Raw genomic sequence first — 21,275 nt, 5'->3', positions numbered from 1 at the left:
ATGCAACGTTGGAACAACGGAACATCCCCGTCCATTTTCTCCAAAAGCCTTTTGTATCTGGCAGATCTGTGCAATCTTTTCTTTTTTCACATGTCACTGTAGGCCTAGGCCTGAAATAACGGGGAAGAGAGATGAGTATCAGGATCTCTCAGCAAGAACTGAAAACAAGACATATGTCTTCTTTAGCCTGAGTTGGACTGGGGGCAGAGTGGGTGGGCTCAGAGGAAGGGAAAAAGAATGGAGTATTTGGATAAATATGAATAAATTTATTAGAGACTTTGCGCAATCAGATAGCTCCCGTCCCCCCACCGAAAGGGTTATTTTCTATCTTTCTGAGGATGTAAGCCTTAATGAAAGCAATCTTAGTCACAAATTTGAGGAAATTGCCCGATAATGTGTTTCCATGTGTTTGAACTGAAAAATTGTTAACCACGCTTTTGCTCCAGGATGTGTGAGGGCCATTCAGGGGCTGCAGGGCCGTAGATAGTCACACAAACAAACGTGTGTATATCTGGAGCCCCACACATTGTAATAAACACAGCTGCATTTATTTGAGTATGTGATCCCATGTACATGTAAAAACATTCAAACAAACACACTCAACAGATTTATTTGATTGTGCAATGGGGCAATTATTCAAATAAACATGCTCGGTGCAATTATTTGAATCTCACATTGCATGTTCATCAATCAACAGCACTAAAAAAAAACTAAAAAAAAGGGGGGGTGTGGAAACACCAAAGAATTTATGTGGGAAAAAAATATATGTGAAAACAACCTTATTATAGATTTTATAGGGTTAGCCAAAGTTATGGCTCCCTCCTTAACTGTAACTCAACTATTCTGTATTCAATGACATTTGTTTCTAATGATCGATCGATTCATTCATTCACTTGATCATTACATTGGGATGGCCACAACCTTCAGATTCATTTAATAATGAACTTTACAAACCTGAATTGGGTAGAAATGTGAAATCTCTGTATTTGAAGTGCAGAATAGGTCTTCCTAGGTATCTTACGTCAAGGGGACACTGTTTAAATTATGATCACTTTAAATAGCACTCCCATAAATCTAAAAACTTTTATGCATACAACAAAACATTCCTACATTTGAAGACATTAAAAAAAATCACAGGTGACTCATCCGATCATTTTATATATTAATAAATATTATGACATATATGTGAACACATCACGAATCATTTAGGTGTACCAAGAGGCAATTTATGCCTCTCTTAAGTATGTACTGACATAACCTAATATACTAAAATGGGAAGGGGCGTTTAGTCACTGAAATATGCATCGTGTAACAAAGATGAAGAAAATACATGGCTTGTGCCCATCATAAAAAAGATTCAGACTGAAGGCTTAGCTTTGGTTTTTATTCAATTAAATTGTTAAACTGTGCACAGTGATTTTTTTTTAGAACTTGAGACATTTGTGATGTTGGCTGTTTAAATCTTTGTTACCTTCGCTGTGAATTGAAATTGTACATATTTAGTAAATCATGCAGACAAAACAAACTTTTTAGACAATATTTTTATTGGAGAGTTTTCTTTTCCTGTATCCATGTTAAAAAAAAAAAAGACCTCCTTTCCCAAAATAAAAATGTCAATACTAAATTTAAAGAAGTATAAAGGAATGATTGCTTCCTTTAGAGCTAAATATTTAAATAAACATGGAGATCATTGGCAACCTGTTCTTTTGGGTTAATAGGCCGTGTCCAATTTTTTGGGTCTGATGTTTCAGAGGGCCTCTGTTTCAGGGTTGAAGATGATCTATTAATCTCTGAATTCAACAAATGCTATTGAATAACAAAAATAAATCCCTCAGTCTTCATTTGTACGTGAAATACGGAGCTAGAGGAATGACACTGGGATGTCATGATGCTGAATATGCCACAAACTAAAACTCTCTCGATTAAAACAGGCACCCACCACCCATAATCTAGTATGACATGTTAAAATGCTCCAAAATATTGGAAATATAAAATGCACACGACTGTTCCCATTTGGCCTTGAGATGAATATGACAAAGATTCTGATAATTTTAGTCAAAGAAAATGATGAGTAAAAAGTACATGAAGATTAAAGCAGTGACAAATGATCTTTTAAGTGTTCTAATTGGTCTTTCTCATTCATATCTTTGATTCTACAGAAATTGCAAATCCTGATGGTCCTGATTTGTAAGAGTACCCATCAGCTTTCTCTCTTTCACTTCACAGAATATGCCTGTTAGATTTGGAACGAAGAATAAGCCCCCAAAATGTTAAAAATAGACTACTGCCCTGGCAGGAAATTTAGCATTGGCAAGCCCAGAACTCAGAAGGAATTGATCTAACATAAGGAAACATTCAAAGAAAGATTTGTGCATTACTATCCTGTTCTGACCATTTTCAGAGTGGTCAAATGGAAGGATGAGAGAGAGAGAGAGAGAGAGAGAGAGTGTGTGTGCGTGCATAGGTTTTGTAGACTTGGTATGTGTACAGTGAATATTTAGTGTTAAAAAGCAACACTAGAGGTGAAAGGAGCTGGAATGGAATGTTTTTTGAGACATTTTATAAATCATATTGTTATCTTGCACAAATGAGAAACACTTAAAATGTCGGTACTGGAAAAATAAAAGGTTCAGAAGACAACATCGCAAAAAAAAAAAAACGCTATGTAATTTAGAAGATAGGCCAACAGTAAAAGAGAGAAAATATTAATTTACCTTTACTCTTTTTATAAGAAACTTAGATTTTAGCTTATGACCTTTCCTTAGAGGAGAATCAGTTTTACGCATTCCGAAAACGGTCTTGTTATAGGGCAAACAAGCATAGTTATACTTCATTCTAGTTTTGTTTAGGAAAAGAGGAATAGAGTCTTCAAATTACTTGGAAAAAATATACATGAATAAAGGGATATAAATTTAGAGAGGAAACTCAAGAACATCCCTCACTCAGAGAAAACGTTATGTGTGTTTAGTGACCACAAGCAACTTAGACCTTGGTTTCTACATCTCTTCTGAAAGATACCACTTCCAACACAAACAATATTTCCCAACTCTGTAGTACAGCCCAGGATTGGTGCAGACATAAAGGGAGAACACCAACTATTGAATAACCCTCAACCACTTCCTGCAGTCCTGAAACATCCAGTGGAGGTCAACCACTGCATTATTGAACATGCTTAGAAAGTGTGAGCTCATGAGTTTCCGGCTGAAGGTACATCTAAGCAAGAGGGGGAAAAGAGAAGTACAAGCCACCCTGCCCAGCTTTTTTTTTTTTTTTTAACATTTAAAATGCCATTTCTGGAGAAAGTAGGTCTTAGAATAATCAGCCTAACATCCGAGTAAACACTTTTTTTTTCCTTTTCCATAACATAAAGTGGGTTTCTGTGACTAAAGACCATTCCATGCAAAGGAACATTTCAGTCGATTTAGAATAAGTGGTGATGGAACATAAAAGAAAAAACTCTTATCGAACAAGAAGAGTCCTAACCACAAGGGCTGCTTATTATGTACTACCTTGGTTTTGAAGATGGAGATTAAAATAAGGATTCGTACAAATAGTTTTCCAGGAATTGTCCTGATCCCTTGAGTCACATGCTTTCACCTACAGATCACTCTATGAACATGCTATAAACTCCTCTATGGCCCGACCACATTGTAACACGTTTGGTGTCTGCATTAGAAGTGTCCAAAATCTTGTTCTTGTTCTTTAATAAAACTCTCCTATGACTTGGGTAAGGAAGAGAATCTTTATGTGTGTAACACTTGGAAAAATAAAAGCAGTTAATGCACCAGCCACATCTTGTAGATAAGGAAGCTGAAGCCTACCTATCCTTGAGACCACACTGGTTATTGGTTTGTTTCTATTCCTGAATGATCTAGAAAGCCCTTGAGCATAGACTGTCGGAACCCCAGCCTCCTGACAATGCTCTCTTCACCATGTCACGGTGGAACCCTCCTTCAAACGCCTATGGAAGCATCGAAAGAAACCAGCTAGTTTCCCGGCTTCCCGCCAGCAGTCTGTCCTGGTCCACGAGAACTCTTCATGCACGGATGGAATGGAAATAATCGACCTTGGAAAGGCGGTATTACTCCGATCACATCATCATCTGAGGGTCCTTCAGGCTCCGGAACTAGCATCTCCTCCAACGGAGAGACGGAGACCTGCTGAATTCTGAAGCATCCGAGGTGGTCAGAGCAAGCAGCAAGGCCTGGGGTACCAGGGGCGGCAGGAGAGTCCTGCACCTGCAGTGGGACTACTCTGAGATAGCAGAGCCAAGGCGAGAACACCCGGGGGCAGAGATCTTGTCTCATCTGAGGCCTTGGCTTTTAAAGTTCTGGGGCTCAGAAGGAATAAAAGCCCAAGTCGTTCCTAGCAGAGCGGAGTCCCGAAGCCGGGTCTCCAAAGATGCCTTATAGCCTCTACCGGTGCCTCTAACCCTTCCTCGATTCTTCTGTCCTATAATGTTCAGCGATCCTAAGGATGCCCCTAACCCTGCGGAACAGCCACCCGGTTGCAGGCCCCCTGTCTGCGTGGCTGGCGAGCGAAGGCGCCTGCTGGGTGCTGCAGGGCTCACCTCCGAAGGGGGGTTGGGGGGGAGGCAGGGTCCCAGGCCCCGCGGGGGATGTCGGCTGCGCCAGCCCCGCCTGCCCTCCCCAACCCGGGCGCTTCCTCTCCCTGAGCACAGAATAACGCGTCCCTCGGTGGCTGCCCAGCCGCGGAGTGATGCTGCGCCCCCGCACTTTCCTGAGCCCTGCAAAGACAGGGGCGCAGTCAGCTCCACCCTGAGGGGCCTAGTTGTGGGGGAGGGAGCGGAAAACAGAAACGATTATGTTAACGATAAAAGATGATGTAAAAGTGAATGGGGGGGGACTGGGAGGCTCAGCGGTTGGGGCTCTGCCTTTGGGTCAGGGCGTGACCCCGGGGTCCCGGGATCGAGTCCCGCATCGGGCTCGCTGCATGGAGCCTGCTTCTCCCTCTGCCTGTGTTTCTGCCTCTCTCTCTCTCTCTCTCTGTCGCTCGTGTATAAATAAAATATATTTTTAAAAATAATGTGAATGAGAAGAAATCGGGGGCCAGGCCACCTCAGCGGGAAGGGGCAGAGGGGGGCGTGCCAGGCAAGGTTCTCTCGGAAGCAGCAGTGCTTGAGGCAGGCTGCAGGGCTGGGAGGTGCAGAGGGAGTGCTCCCGGAGGAGGGTGCATGGCCCTGGGGGGCCAGGTGCTGGGGCCTGGCAGGCTGCAGGGCTGGGAGGTGCGGAGGGAGTGCTCCCGGAGGAGGGTGCACGGCCTGTGGGGCCATGCGCTGGGGCCTGTGCAGCGTAAAGAGGCCGGCGGAGGACCATGCAGCGGGGGAGGGACACGGGGGGGGGGCGGAGGGGGGGGAGGACGGCGCGGGGCAGAGAGCCCTGACAGGTGTGTGACGTGACCTCGTGGGGAGACGCGCAGCAGAGCGGCCTTGCAGACATGATTCAGAGGATTTTAAGGAGTGAGACTTTTTGGGTCTTTTGGCCCCATAGGGGAGCAGAGGGAGTCTGGGAATCCGTGAGTCCTCCTGGGGTGGGGAAGTCGGGACCCCAAGGCCACCAGCCCTGGTAGGCGGGAGTGCACCTGTCCTGTCCTCCCCCAGCAGGCTCTGTCTCCTCCCGCCCCACCCCTTCCCGGCTCTGGAGCTGAGGAGCCCCCCCCCCCCCCCCCCCCCCCCCCCCCCCCCGCTTCCCCGACGCCTGCAGGGCCACCTGCCCCGGGGCTACTCACAGGCAGCCGGTCAGCCTGGAAAACAGGATGGTTGCGGCCAACGCAGGTTCGCAGAGGCCGAGCCCGGCACCAGAGGCAGCCACGGCCCTGGGAGCACCTGCCCAGCCACCACCCCCCGGAGTACCCTGCCCACAACCCCCCGGAGCACCCTGCCCAGACCCCCACCCCCAGGAACACCCTGCCCAGGCCCCACCCCCGGGAGTACCCTGCCCAGGCCCCCACCCGGGAGCAGCCTGCCCAGGCCCCACCCGGGAGCACCTTGCCCAGGTCCCCACCCCCGGGAACACCCTGCCCAGGCCCCACCCCCGGGAGTACCCTGCCCAGGTCCCCACCCCCAGGAACACCCTGCCCAGGCCCCCACCCCCGGGAGCACCCTGCCCAGGCCCCCACCCGGGAGCACCCTGCCCACCCTCCCCCCCCCCCCGCCCCTCCGCAACGGCGGGGCTGGAGCCCGGCAGGAGCAAGGCCCCCCTTCCCCCTCTCCGGAGCTCCTGCAGAATGCACGGCCTCGCGAGCTGCGAGAGAAGCCAGTAAGAAGTGGGGAGCGCGCAGCAGGTGGTACCATCTGCGCCCGGCTAATTCCAGCCAAAACAATCTGCTCCCTGGAGCTCCCAGTTGTGGAGAAGAGAAGAGGATCTGACAGCGGCAGAGGCGGGAGGGGCGGAGGGCAAGGGCCGAGACCATCACCCAGACGTTCAGGTGCTTGGGAGGCAGGTCATGGGTGCCGGGCAGCTGCCATCCCCTCCCCTCTCTGGGCCACCGTGGGAGACGCTCCGAAGTCCCGGAGATCCGCTCGGATGGGAGGGACAGACATGCACAGCGAGACCCGGGAAGCACAGCCCCCCGGGATGGAGACCAAGGCCTGGGTGCGGGCTTGGGGGAGCCTCTGTTTATTTTATTCTATTTTCCTAGCAACCACAATCCCCCCCCCTCCCCCCCCCCCCGCTCCTGTGCGGTCTCTGAAAATTATCCATGGTTTGCAATGGGCTGGTGTCCTCACGCTTGATCCCTCAGGTTGGCTTTTTCTGAAATAAGATTCTTTCCCTTGATGGCCTTCCTCGCCAGAAGCCAGTCTCCCCCGGCAGCTTACACCCCCGGGGTGCAGAAACACCAGCAACTCAAAGATGCATCAGACCGGCTGTGGCAACAACTTGGCCTATAGTTGAGTAACAGCTAGACAGGCCGGGGCTCTCCACAGAGGGAGGAGGTGGCAAGGTCGGAGGGTCACCGGCAGGCCTGCCTGCTCAAGACAACCTGACCTGCTGCCGAACCTCCACCAGGTTAGGGGAGAAAATCCCCGTGTTAGGGGCAAATACCTGGGAGAGGTGACATCTGCCTGTTATCACCTCCCCTTAGATTAACTGCCCAAGGGACAGCTAAGAGTTGAGCCCTGAGAACGTGGGGCACGGGAAAGGTCACTTTCATTGGAAGAAGACTGGTCAAGGTCTAGATTTTAAGTGCTGAGCCACAAAACCAGGACCTCATGGGCCCTCGAGAGAAGGGTAGGTGGCACCTGATGCTAGCCCCCTGCTTGGGCCGACCTGTGTCCCCCAGAAGGGTATGTTGAAGTCCTAACCCCTGATACCTATGAATACAAGAGTATTTGGAAATGGGGTATTTGCAGACGTAACCAAGGGTGGGCCCCAATCCAATAGGCCAATGTCCCCATAAGAAGAGGGAAATTTAGACACAGGGACCAGGCCGTGTAAAACAAAGGCAGAGATTGGATGGACACAGCTACAAGCCAAAGAACGCCAAGGATGCTGGCCACTGCCAAGAGCTCGGAGAGAGAAATGGAACTGATCCCTCGGAAGGAGGCAACCATGCAAGAACTTGATATTGGGCTTCCAGCCTACAGACTGTGAGAGAGCAAATTCCTGTTGTCTTAAGACACGCTGTTTGTGGTTCTCTGTTGTGGCAGCCCTAAGGAAGCTAATACACCCCCAAAGCAACCGAGGTCAGGGCAGCAGCCCTCGGTCTCCGGGTTAGTCTAAAAATCAAGATCAAATTTTGATCTAGCCATTCTCTTGGTGCCTGAGCTTTAAGAGATAAAACAAATATCAGCAGGAATATCCCTTTTGGTTTTGAGATGCATGTCATCAGGAAAAAGACAAACCGCCTGTTCTTTTTCCCAAATGTCTTCTATAAGGTAATCTTTTTAATTAGGATAATTAAATTCTTGTTTCAAAGGGCACCAAAGTGCAAGCATTATCGTCTGATTTCCTGTAAAGAGTATTTTCCTGCCTCCCGTTGCACATGGTGTCCATTAACAGGAGAAGCACCAAGTGAGTCAGACATCATGGTTACAGGTTTGTGGCTCGTGTCAGCGCTAAGGAGAGGGAAATGAGAAAGGAAAACATAAATTGGGAAACAGTGTCAGAGGGCAGGCCAAGATAATGGAAGAACCAGAAAGCAGAGGAAAAGGGTGTTGTGTGGGAACCAGAGCCTTGCCTCAGGTAGGAAATGTCAGAAAAAAATACAGTAACATTTTTAAGTTAGGGAGGGGGGAATCCAAGCAGATCTTTTTTTTTTTTTTAAGATTTTACTTATTTATTCATGACAGACATGAGAGAGAGAGAGAGGGAGAGAGAGAGAGAGAGAGGCGGAGAGACACAGGCAGAGGGAGAAGCAGGCTCCTCATGGGGAGCCCAATGCAGACTTGATCCCAGGACTCCAGGATCACAACCTGAGCCAAAGGCAGATGCTCAACCACTGAGCCACCCAAGGGCCCCCAAGAAGACCTTATTATTTATTTTATTTTATTTTATTTTATTTTATTTTATTTTATTTTATTTTATTTTATTTATTTTATTATTTTATTTATTTTATTATTTTATTTTTTAAATTTTATTTTATTCATTTTTTGAATGAATTCAGCACCAGAAATGAGTGAGCTGTGCCTCCCCTGGTTCCTGACTGCTGTGCGCTCTGACCCTTTCCTAGCTCGGAGTCCCTGTGACACTCACAGGTGTATTTCCACCTGTGAGATTTGGGAAGGATGCAGGGAGTTCTGTGGGTAAGGAAGGCCCCAAGCAAGCCCAGGACAGAAGGGAGTCAATGGGCGGGTCTTGTGAGGATGGTGATGTATCGCCCTGGTGCCAGTGGCATGAAGGTGGGAATCAGCAGGCCCGGGTCCCGAGATGGGTTCTCAGGTGCGCCCCCAAGCTCCATTCCACCCCCTTTACTCCTTGTCCACCACTGCCCCCTTCTCCCCCCCGGGAGTGGGCCATGGAAGTGAAGGTGGGAAAGTCAGGGGACGCTCCGCTGATAGACTCTCTTCTCCTCTGTGCTATGAAAACCAAACCCCAATTCTAAGCCTTCTGCGCAGAAGGCCAGCCTGCCATCCTTTACATTTTTTATCGAGAAGATGGTATATCATCTTAAAAGCCTGGTTTGATTTGCTTTTCTCTAAGCTTTGTGGTATTTTTTATATGCCATTAGTCAGTGATTGCATGTTGCTAGCGATAATAGTCCTACCTAATGTATTTAATTTGTTTTGAAAATCATAACACATCTTTACACGCCGAAGAGGCAGCTTTTAACTCCATTGATGACTTCCTCTTTAAAAGTCCTCCTTAAATCCCTAACCACATTCTTCTTGGTTTTCTTCCTACCCACTAACCAGGCTCTGCTTTCTTTACTCAGTCCTTGAAGGGCAGTGTTTCCAGGGCCCTGCCAGGGCTCTCCATCCTCCTGATTCGGATCACCGCACATTAGTGACTTTTTCCACCAGCCACAGCTTCAGTTCCTCCCTGTATACCACAGGCCCCCAAATGCATCTCCCCAGCAAGACTTCCCTCCTGCACATGCAAATGAATACTGGGCTTCACCCCTGATGGTCTCGAAGGCCCCTCAGATTTGACATGACCAAAATGGAGATGGCCATATCTTCCACCCAACCCGCATGTTCCCTAAAAACCCGGTGACCGTCCCTTCCTGGCCTCCTCGGGTGGAAATCATGAGACTCGTCCTACTGTGGCTCTCAGCGGGTTGCCAGGTGTGTGAGGCATTCTCCGCATCACCTCTCCTACCTGAGTCTCTTCCTTGATCACCCCTGGCATTGCCTCATTTCAAGAAAACCTCAGATCCCAAGAGTTGCCTTCATAGCCTCTCAACTGGTCACACTGGGCCCCCTCTTACCCCTTCTGACACAGCAGGGGACCGAGGGGCACCGGGGTGGGATGGAGGTGCTGGCAGATAGAAGAGTGTCACCTTTTCTGCACTTTAAAGGCATTTCTTGATCTTTGTATATGCCTCACTTGAACATTATTTATCACAACTGTTATCTCAACATATATCCTTAAATACAATAGAAAAGGATGTGCCGAGAGAAATAACTCATCCACTGCCCTCCCCACCCACTCCTGACTAGACTTGTGGCCTTCCCACTTTCTAACTCCTCCTGCATTCCCACAGTGGCTAAAAGCGCTCTTCTGGGGCTTTTTGCTTTCACATCTATCTTCTCCCTACACATGTAAGCATCTTAAGGGCAGGGACCATGTTATCTCTGTAGTCTGGATTCGAAGGGAGTTGCTGCTACCAAGCAGATACTCAATATGTGTTCACTGATTTCATTGACTACTCGAATCTGATTATGCCAAAGCCTCACTCATAAATCCTTCAGTGGTTCTCCAAAGGGCCCAAAGTACAATTCATATCCCTTAGTGTGGCCCGCAAAGCTTTCATGAGCTGACTGCTCCTTGCCTTTCTTTCCATAAACTGTCACTAGCCCTCCAACTGCATCTGCCTGGACACACTCCCTTCTGTTTTCTGTTTTTCCTCCAGAACATAGCCCGACGGTCTCTTACTTAAGACCGTCTTTCCTGAAACCCTAATCTTAGACATGCCCCTCCTCTTGGCTTCTGTATGCATGCTGCAAATGCCTCATGAATGCACCCTCCAAAGCTTGAGTTGCCAAAAGCCATGTGTTCCTAAAAGGTCAGCACTGTGAACGTTCTGACTCCAGCAATGAGCAAGAATGAAGAAAATGTGAGTCTTCTGGAAAGAGCCTGTCAGCACCATCCAGTCCCCCACTGACCCCAGTCGTTAGCCAAATAGAAGAGCGACTCAGTGACAAGACGGAAAGGAACATAGAAAATGAGTCACGTAAAAATAAGGAACCGCAGAAGGACCCCGCTGCACAACCAGAAATTTGTAATGTAATACAACTAAAGGTTTCTGAGAATGATCTATGATGGCATTGGGGCACGGATTTTACCCACACGGACGAACCACTTCATTTCTCAAATAACCACTAATTACGGATCGCGGCATCAACCTCCACTGCCACCATCCAGATACTGAACGAATGATAAAAGGAATGAGGCAAAACTCACTCCAATCCAAGTGAGGCAGGCGAAAGGGAAATAGGAATCAACAACCCTTCTACCTAATCCCCACAGTGAGCATAGCCTTTCAACTATTTCAGCAATGACTCAGATGAGGAACACAAACTATAAAAGAGGAAGAAGGTTGAGGTTGTCTGGGATGCATTTTCTTCAGCTTCTCTGGAATTTTCAATTACCTCAGTTTCCTGACAAAGCTTTGCTGATGTCAGTAATTTACAGTAACAATCAGCAAGATAGCAGCAGGTTTGTGTGGGCCAAAGGTAAGTTTGGGTCTAACATGAGTAATATATCCTGTAGTGAAGGAAAGCAGGAGGCATGAGAAAAGGTACAATTTCTATTAGTGATTTTTACATAAAATAGAAGCCAAATGCGTATATCACAGAGCAGGTGACTATGGTGCCCTCTCTGCTCTTTCTCATGAAATATAAGTACTTTCTTCTTGAATCCTAACTGCTTTTTTTTTTTTTTTTTTGGTGGTAGAGCCCAATGTGGGGCTTGAACTCATAGCCCTGAGATCCAGACCTGAGCTGAGATCAGACGTTTAACAGACTGAGCCACCCAGGCACCCATCATGGCTTTTTATGAGGCTCCACCACAGCAGCTACCTAACTCTTGCGTGGAAAACAGGCTGTCTTGAAGGTGCTCTGCCCCTGTGTCTTAACATTTCTTAGACCAGAACACACTGTGAGTACCCTTTGTGTTTAGAGAACTGTGAGCAGTTAGAAGAGAGGAGGCAGGCCGTATCCTTGCTTTGAACAGTGTGCAGTTACCTCAATGAAGTTAAGTCGAACAAATGGAAGGTCGTGGATAGACCAAAGACTCTTCGGCCAATAGGAACCTGCTGTAAACTGACATATACAAGTTAACTGAATTTCTGAATCAGAGACAGTTGCAAAACTTTTTCCTCCAGCCCTTGTGCCAATGCTTGGCAAATTTGATCCGCCTATTTTGTTCCAGAGTGTGAAGCTCTCAGATCACGAAGGCATTAAGCTGGGTTGATGGAGAACTTTGCAACTTCTTGCGGTCAACGTCAAAAGCTTCGTTTCTCATTATACAGCACTGAATGTTCACTGACCGCAGGCTTTTCCTGAGAGTTGCTACTCTTGGTTTTCTCATGAAATTGCTGATATGAACTGATTCTCTCATGATTTTGCTTTTTTTTTTTTTTCCTCCTGAACAGTACAACAAAACCAGAACATTTTAACTGGGGCTTCTAATGTCGTTTTCTCAATAAAAAGAGGTGTCATTGACGACACTTAGGCTCCTTCCTACAAAGTTCATGATGCAGGCCTGGTTCTGATTCCAGGAGCATTTCCTTCTTAACACATGAAGTGTTGTGGTCATGGGGTGAGAACCTATGCTTTCTTGTGAAAAGACCCGGATTCCAGGCCCAGCTCTGCACCCCCACTTAACTAGGTGACCTTGGCTAAATCACATCACTGAACCTCAGCTTGCCTGTAAAACAGGAATAATATCGATAATCATCTCACAGGATGGTCGTGAGAATCCAACGAGACCACGGATACGCAAATAGTTTGCAAAAGGTTGGTAGGCAGACATGGGTAAAGGGGCAAGAGTGAGCAGAGTTCGTTTGTTTCTTTCATCCACTCCCCTTGTGACTTCCTTCCCCAGTTGTCCTTTCTTCCCCACTTGGGCTTGAGGGAAGCTTTCTTGTGATAACCTATTCCTATAGTTAGATCCACAGAGAGTTCTCTAAAAGAAACACAATAATTTTAGTACTTAGAAAATTTTCCCAGCATGTAATTTTTAGGGGACCAGGATTGTCTCAAGATTCATCCTCAAAGAGACCCTTTGTTTCCTGGTGGGCGTTAGCCTTGGATGGCTGAAAAAGGAAGGAATGCCTGACAATTATCAGTTCGATGAGAGGCCTCAGAGCATGAGAAATGAGGAGGTTGTTCTGTGTCGATTCTAGATATGTGGTGCCTCGGCTGCTCTAAATAGATAATCCAGGGTGATAATGAAGTAGTCACAAGGGTGAACCTTTGTAACAAGGCAGCCAAGGCACTGCTCACAATTTGAACCTTCCCGTTAGCCTTTTTACATATTTTAAAGAGAGACTTTTAAATCATGAGCTAGCCTTGCCTGTCAGATTAATCGGCCTATATGGGGAACCTTTTTCTTAGCTTGGGAGAGACTCAGGAGGGGAAACTGCTGGAGATGAAAGCTGATGATCCAAATAGCAGGAAAAGGTTTATAGTTATGATTATTGTTTTCCTTCAGCTAATTTTAATTCTGATGAACACTAAGTTTTCGTTGGTACTTTTTGTTCCTCTAGTCTTTTTTTTTTCAGTTATATTGTTCAGCCAAGTATTTCTTAAGCCTCTATGAAAACAACACTACATATTTTTTAAGCCCATGTAAACAAACATTTCCATGAAGACTGGCTTGAAAAATACATGTAGATGGCAGGCTGAAAGACCATCCCTGTTGTAAAAATGAGAAGATCTGTTAGATCGATTGATAGGTGGATAGATAGATAACACACTAGAACTTAATGCTAATTAAAATGGGTTAGAATTATGTTAACTCTTACCATCCTGTTCAGTCCCTTTCCGTTCCTGTAACAATCTAAACCAGCAGAATGCCTTGATATATTCTGATCCTTGGATGGCAGGATACATCTCCAGTCAAACTGTTCTAAAACAGATCATTTGTAAACAAGTATTTATAGATTGCCAGTAAACACCAGTCATTGTGCTAGACAACAGGAATAGATGTGCAATCATATATGGAAGCTCATGTGCAAGCAGATTGTTGCAAAGGCAACAGAGAAGCAGAAGTTCTCTCTTGTTCTGCGAGACCTCTGCCTGAGAGTTTAGGAGAGCCTTCAGAGAAGAGGGGCCAGTTGAGTTTGCTTGTGAAGAACCAATAGGAGTGTGTCAAGCAACTCCCTGAAAAGGGGGCAATGCTTGAGGGCATGGTAGTGTGAGGAGTGTGTCGTGGTAAAGGAACGACCAACTTTTGGCTTTAAACTCCTTGGAATGCTCCAAAAGTCGATTTTATATTTAAGCCAATAAATTAAAGAATGTGTACTTTAAAAGATTGAGTTACGTCTACCCTCCTTGGTCTTAATGACCTATTTCTCACAATTACTGACAGAGGACTCAATGAAGTAGCAATGGTCGGGCATGATCACTGTTGCTAACGAGCAAACTCCTTGCATTAGAGGGGAAAGAGGAAAGGGAGCCACTTCGGGGCTCTCCCTGCCCAACAGAGATAAATATGGCTGGAATGTAACCATCACAGTGAAGCAAGTACCAGACTGATAGGTCATCTCTACTTCGATTCTGACCTTTCTCCTAAAGCAACACCTTCTGGTGACTTCCAGATGGGGATGCTTGATCATCAGTAAGCAGTCAAGACTGAAACCTTATTTCCTATAAACTATGAATAAAGAGATGACTTATAAGGAAATCATCTCATTATTTCAAACAACAGGGAAATTTGAGGAAAAAAAGTCAAGGATTTAATGCAGTTCTTGTTCCATCTTCTTTTTCTGAGAACAGTATTTTAAAGTTAGCTTCTCTAACAGGAAATAGGATAGCTTGACAAAAGGAACCGCAGCCCTATATCTAAACTGGCAGCATATTTGTATGGTGTGGAGCGATACATACGTTCACCACCCTTTGCTGGTTAAACTGTATTTCTTTATCATCTCCGTATTTCCACTTCTAATTCTGGAGAACTATTGCCTATAAACAGGTCAGCTCTCTAGCAGTTTTGAACATAAGAAATGTTGTAAATGCCTGATTCCAACTTTATTAAGTAACATTTTCTCTCGTTATTAATTGTAGTCCCTCAGGAACACACTTAACATCTATTGCCATACATGGGGAGAAAAATAAATTTACCGCCTATTTCAACTGCATCAAATATGTGGATATTTATGCTGTTTGTGGTTTTAAAAAATGACTGCTTGGATTAGGAATATCTATTGTACATTATTATGGTATAATGAACCCACAGAGAGCTGATCATTCTAATACTATGATATATGATGCTGCAGAATGTAAGAGTCCCTCCAAATCAACATCAAGCCAATCTTTTAAATCTAATTTTGTTTAAAAATTGCTATAATTTGTTCAGTTTAAAGAGCAGACATCTGGGATGTCTAGGTGACCCAGTTGGTTAGGTTAAGTGGCCCACTCTTGAACTCGCCTCAGTTCCTGATCTCAGGGTCATGAAATGGAGCCCTGCATCGGGCTCCATGCTCAGCATGGAGTCTGCTTGAGAGTCTCTCTTCATCTCCTGCTGCTCCTCCTCTCCCCTCTCTCCCTCCCTACCTCTCTCTCTCTCAAATAAATAAATAAATCTTTAAAAAAAAATAGAGAACATATATTTTCCATATTTTGGATTGGGGAGATTGTGTGTGTGTGGTGTGTGTGTGTGTGTGTGTGTGTGTGTTATTTTGTCATTTTGGCTTAACTTTTGTGGGAGTGTAAAATTCTCTATTATTGGTTCAGACCCAAGGAGTCTCTGTAGGTGTGATAATGTTCCTGAGTGCTGAATCATAGGAAGTGGATAGTGAATAATTACAGATAATGGCCACCAGTGAAAATGTCATTAATCAGGAAACCATATCCAGATGTCTCCCACAATGTCCAAAGTCAAAGATAAAGCATCACATTGCCACTGACTTCTCCTCCTTCCCTCACCCCCTTTCTTTCTCCTCCTCCATTCTCTCTCCCCTTTTCTTCTCTCCCTGTTCCTCCTCCTCCACTTCCTCTCATTCTCTTCTCCATCTCCTTTTCTTTCTTCAGTGTGGACTAAAATGGACCAACTGTCTACTCTGCCAGGGTATTATTCTTTTGCATCTGAAAACTTCAGCTAGAAAAAAATACCATCAGGTTTGCTTTACATGGTAAGAAAGACCCCAGCAAAGAAGCTTTTGAGGAAACCAGGCTTTACGTGCTTTGTGCTTGAGAAAGCAACCACATCACAGGACATTATGAGTAAAAGCTGCCACCAAACTCAGAGATCTGTGTTCTCAAATTTAAGAATGAATTTTACAGGGACTATTCTGGGGAGTTAGGAATCCAGACCCTAAAGAATTCTCTTACATTCTAAAACTGGATTAACAAGTAACAGCCAACTTAATTCACTTTCTTTTGTATAAAAGGCTGTCTTCATTTTTTTAACTTATCTTTTTCTATTCTCCTTTCAAACGAAGGTGTACATACTATATTAAATTTCCCTTTAAGTAGAATTTGGAGCAGTAAAGTTAGACTAATGCTACTGCAGATTTTAGACAATGTTTTGAGAAAAGAATGATTTTTAAGGTCAAGAATGGTTTAAGGAGAGGTCTTTTCAGATTCCTATTACAGCCAGACCTTTATTTATTTTTATTTATTTTATTTTTAGAGGGTAGGGAGGGGCAGAGGGAGAGAGCAGGAGACTCTTAAGCAGGCTCCATGCCTTGGGCAGGGTCCCTCACCCTGATCATGACCTGAGCCGAAATCAAGAGTCGGATGCTTAACCAACTGAGCCATCCAGGCAGCCCCAGGACAAGACTTTTAGTCTCAGGTCTAAAGTTAAAAAAAAAAAAAAAAAAGGCTTGAATTTTTACTTAATTGAAAGAGAGAGAGACAGAGACAGAGACTGAGAATTGGACAGACACAGCATAGTGGGGCCACAGGATGCAGTAGAGGTTCTGGGCAATCCGTGCCTCCCACATGGGACTCAGGTGCTTCAGTGGAGAACTTCGGGTAGTGAAGAGCCAGCATGTGAAGAAGTAAGTGGTCTGGTGTCAATGGTCTAGACTGGCGCTCTACAGCAAGAGAGGAGTAAGCCTTTTCCATGATATTACAATTTGAACAAAATATGCTGAAGCATTGTTTCTACAAATTTTAGTATTTTTTTAAATTTTTTTAATTTATTTATGATAGTCACACAGAGAGAGAGAGAGAGAGAGAGAGAGAAAGGCAGAGACACAGGCAGAGGGAGAAGAAGGCTCCATGCACCGGGAGCCCGATGTGGGATTCGATCCCGGGTCTCCAGGATCGCGTCCTGGGCCAAAGGCAGGCGCCAAACCACTGCGCCACCCAGGGATCCCCCAAATTTTAGTATTTTAAAATAATTTACATTTAACAAATAAATGGTCAATATGAGAGCATTATAACCTCATTTGGCGAAACTTGTCAAGGGTATAAAAAGAAGCAAAAGAATGGATGCACTGATAAGCTTTGACCAATCATGAGTCACCCCCTGGATTTAGGAGTGGATTCTGTTCTATTCACACCATAGGCTGAGAATAGGAGTCAAGTGTTTCCTAATGAAAATATGGGCTACTTTGAGGAGATGAGGGCCTGGATCCCGGAGAGGCAATCACAGAGTCATAGTATACTTAAGGCAGAGCTCTTTCCCAGGTTAACTTGACCAAAACAAGAAGTACTGAAAGGTATCATATCCTAGCCCCCAGGAACGGCAGCTACCATCTGAGAAGATGCCCTTTATCAACCTGTGGTGCCATGAAAACATTTAGGGCAAGTAATAGTTCTCAATATTTTCCCATCAAATACTCAGGATACATCGGGTTCCTCTGTGGGAGGCACATCCACGGCAAACTCTGAGAAGTTAGGTTGTGAGTTATGAGTAACAATTTATACAGTGGTTCATAATTGATCGAAACTTACCAGGCTGTCTAGCCACAGTGGTTAAGAACTACTGCTCTAGAGACAAAACTCTCTGGGTCTGCGCAGGACACAGCATTCTGGAATATCAGTGCTGCTGAAAACTTGCAATGTCTATTCTCTTTTCATCCCTCACCTAAGACTTGAAAAGCCTTTCAATCAAGCTTTCTTCACACCTAACTCAAGATGGGATATTTTCTTTTCTGGGTCACAGAACTTCAAGAGCTGGTTAGGGCTTCCCTTAAGACCAGAAATATCCCAAACTGAAAAGAGGTTCTCACCATACATCAGTTGGGGTTCTCCAGAGAAACGGAACTAATAGGATATGTGTGTTTGTGTGTGTGTGTGTGTGTGTATTTTATTTACTTATTTACATTTATGTATATTTATATTTACTTATGTTTTATTTATATGATATGAATATGTATGTGCATGTATGTGCGTGTAGCTTATTATAAAGAATTGGCTCAAGAAATTTACGGAAGATAGCAGCAAGTCCCAAGATCTACAGTGACTCGGGAACCTGGAGACCCAGCAGAGCCACTAGTATAGTTCCATTCAAAGGCTGGCAGGCTCAAGACCCAGGAAGAATCAATGTTTCAGTTCCAATCTAAAGGCAGGAAGAAAATAATGTTTTAGTTTGAAGGCCATTAGGCGGTAAGAATTCTCTTACTCAAGGAAGTGTCAGCCTTATTGTTTTATTTAGGTCTTTGACTGATTGGATGAGACCTACCCACATTATGGAGAGCAATCTGCTTTACTCTGTCTGCCAATTTAAATGCTAATCTCATCTAAAAACACTCTCACAGAGACACTCAAAATGTTTGACTAAATATCTGGGCACCCTGTAGCCCAGTCAGGTTAATCATCATACCCTAAAACATGGAAAATAGAACATAAAGATTTTAGAGTCAAATACTTGTAAATTTGAATCTCAAGGTTATTGCTGGCTTGTTTGCAACTTTGAACAGTTTCTTAGCCTCCTTGAGCCTTAATATTCTTATCTTCAAATTGGTGAATATATTGACCTTTTAGGTTGATGGTGTGAGGACTAAATTACATAACACACATGTAATAGATACGAGATAAATATAAGGCCTTGGCCTCTGTCTGGGGGTCTAAGTGTTTCACTTATATCTCTGGCAGAAACTACTTGAGACAAATTATTTCCTATGGTGGGTAATAGATCCTGCTGTTTTCTTACCAACACCTATTCCTCATTTCTCCTTTCTGTCTAGAATCCTGGCATTGTTCAAATATCAGATAGCAGGGCTCCAACTTACATGGACCTTAGAAAAGGCATAACCCTCCTCAATTCCGAGTGGAAGGACCACGACTGGTCCAAGCCAATCACACAGTGCATGGTGATCCTATTCATCAGGTTCCTGTGGTCTAGGGATGAGCTTGTGAGCCTCGTTAGCCAATGAAAGAAAAGAGGGGTATGCTGAAGGACTGCTTCGAAAAATGTCTTCACTCACAGAAGAAGAAAAATGAGTCAAAAATCCTGCCCTGGCTCTTCTTCCTTACCTTCCAAGTTCTGGGAAGACAAAATGCTGGGATAGGAAGTACCCATCTGGTGACCACGAAACAAAGAGCAAGAACAAAGGTGATAAGGAGCCTGGGCCCTGGATGCTATTATTTGGGTACCACACCTCTGTCCAGACTTGCTATCCTGTCGCATTGACTTTCATAAAGTGAAAGTTTAGTTGGTTATTCTGTTGCTTGCACCTAAACGCATCCTAAATGACACAAGGGACTTTGCCAAGTTTGAACAGAACATTTCCAACTCATTGAGACTCAACCAAAGTTTTTAAACTCCTGCGACATGGAAACTGCCACCTTGGGCACTGGACCAAAATAGAACTCTATGCCTCTATTATCTACATTATTCAGATACGTATCTCAACAAGCATTTATTGTAGACCTCCAACATATGAGACAGTGGGATAAGCCACACGGGAGAGAGAGGAGGCTACGAAGATAAGTGAGACCTGGATCTTGTCCTAAAGGAAACTTATAGCCCAGTTGGATAGACAAGAAACAATAAAACAAATGCAAAATCCATAGTTCAGGCCTTAAAAGGAAGCTGGAATCTACCTCTATAAATCACTAAAGCATGCACCTTTCACATTTTACATTTTATTTTCACATGCCCAGAAACTTGAGCTAAAAGTGGAACAAAAAAAAAAAAAAAAAAGAATGAGGTAGTAGAATAAAATAGAAGACATTAAGCAAGAGGGTCTGAATCACACTCTCACACTTTACTACTCGAGTTGGAATATAGGGGCAAATGTGATTGATGCCTTAGCTTGGCGCCTCTGGAAAAAAGACAATGAAAAAGGCAGCTTGCTCTACCTGGCTCCCTTTCAGCTCAGGAGTTGGAAAGCCAATACCGAACTGTATTTCTAGGTTTTCTGGCTCTAGTACAATATAATAAATAAGACTCTGGCAATTTGTGTTAGATTCTTGTACTAGGTCAGCAATTACTATGTGTGAGCGTGCTTCAAAACGACAATGCTCTCTGCTACACTCCAAATGGCTTTTCATATGTAGAAATATGATGTACTTTGTTCTTTGGTGTTTAAAGCTTAACTAGACAGAAGTGACTCTTCATCATCTACAAAATAGCTAAAGTAAGTCCAAGACAACTCCCCAAAGTAGAATAAAATCCGGCATCAAAAGGCAGCATGTTCGACTGGATAAAGATTATAGACTTGGGAGCCAGACAGAACCGAGTGCAAATCCTGGTTTTACAATTTTTATTCGTGTGACCTTGAGCAAGTTACGTTACCACCATGAGCCTCAGTTTCTGCATTCAGTAAATAAGGATAACGACATATCCTTCCTAGAGTTACTGCAAAGGCAAATGACGTGAAACGTGTGGACACCCAGCTGGCCTCTGACACCCGCGTGTGTACTCAGTGAATGTTGTCGCTCTTCCCTGTCTCTTGATTTGGATCTTGCATATATTTTAGATTTTTATTAGTATAATCAACTCATAACTAGACAGTAGCAGTAGTACACATAATACAGAGTGGCGGATAATCTCAATTACTTCATTTTTTGCTTTTAAGTGCTTATCTGTAATTGCATTTGATTGGGGATAAGTCTTAGGAGAGTTTACAAGGCTTCAAAAACTTACATAAAATCAGGGCACCTGGGTGGCTCAGTAGTTGAGTGTCTGCTTTCGGCTCAGGTCATGATCCCGGGGTCCTGGGATCGAGTCCCTCATCAGGCTCCCCATAGGGAGCTTCCTTCTCCCTCTGCCTATATCTCTGCCTCTCCATGAGTATCTCTCATGAGTAAATAAACAAAAGTTTTTAAAAACTTACATAAAATGAATTTGAGATTAGTTGGAAATCTCTTCCTTTTGTCTTTTTCGAAGAATGGTATTCAATGACCAGCATGAAGTGGGAACCTACTATGTGTGTGCTGTGTTCTAAGCAGAAGGAAGATGGAGGTGGGGATTTTTTATAAAAAAGAAAAGGACATTGTTCACTCTCAGAGAACTAGTAAACGTTGAACTCTG

The 21,275-nt window shown here is 44.6% G+C and overlaps 1 protein-coding gene across 4 annotated transcripts in view; it reads left to right on the top strand.

Annotated features, from left to right (window-relative positions):
• The window catches only part of LOC129495440 (zinc finger E-box-binding homeobox 2), a 136,818-nt gene extending 135,119 nt beyond the window's left edge, over positions 1-1,699 (top strand). For all 4 annotated transcript variants that reach the window (XM_055302923.1, XM_055302924.1, XM_055302922.1 and 1 more), the window contains exon 10: positions 1-1,699. This exon is cut by the window's left edge and continues 4,019 nt beyond it. The gene's annotated coding sequence lies outside the window, so the exon portion shown is untranslated.
• Positions 1,700-21,275: the final 19,576 nt, after the last annotated feature.

The sequence above is a fragment of the Nyctereutes procyonoides genome, unplaced genomic scaffold (genome assembly GCF_905146905.1).
Source record: "Nyctereutes procyonoides isolate TBG_1078 unplaced genomic scaffold, NYPRO_anot_genome, whole genome shotgun sequence".
Classification (NCBI taxonomy): Eukaryota; Metazoa; Chordata; class Mammalia; order Carnivora; family Canidae; genus Nyctereutes; species Nyctereutes procyonoides.
This window is presented reverse-complemented; position numbering and strand designations above follow the sequence as displayed.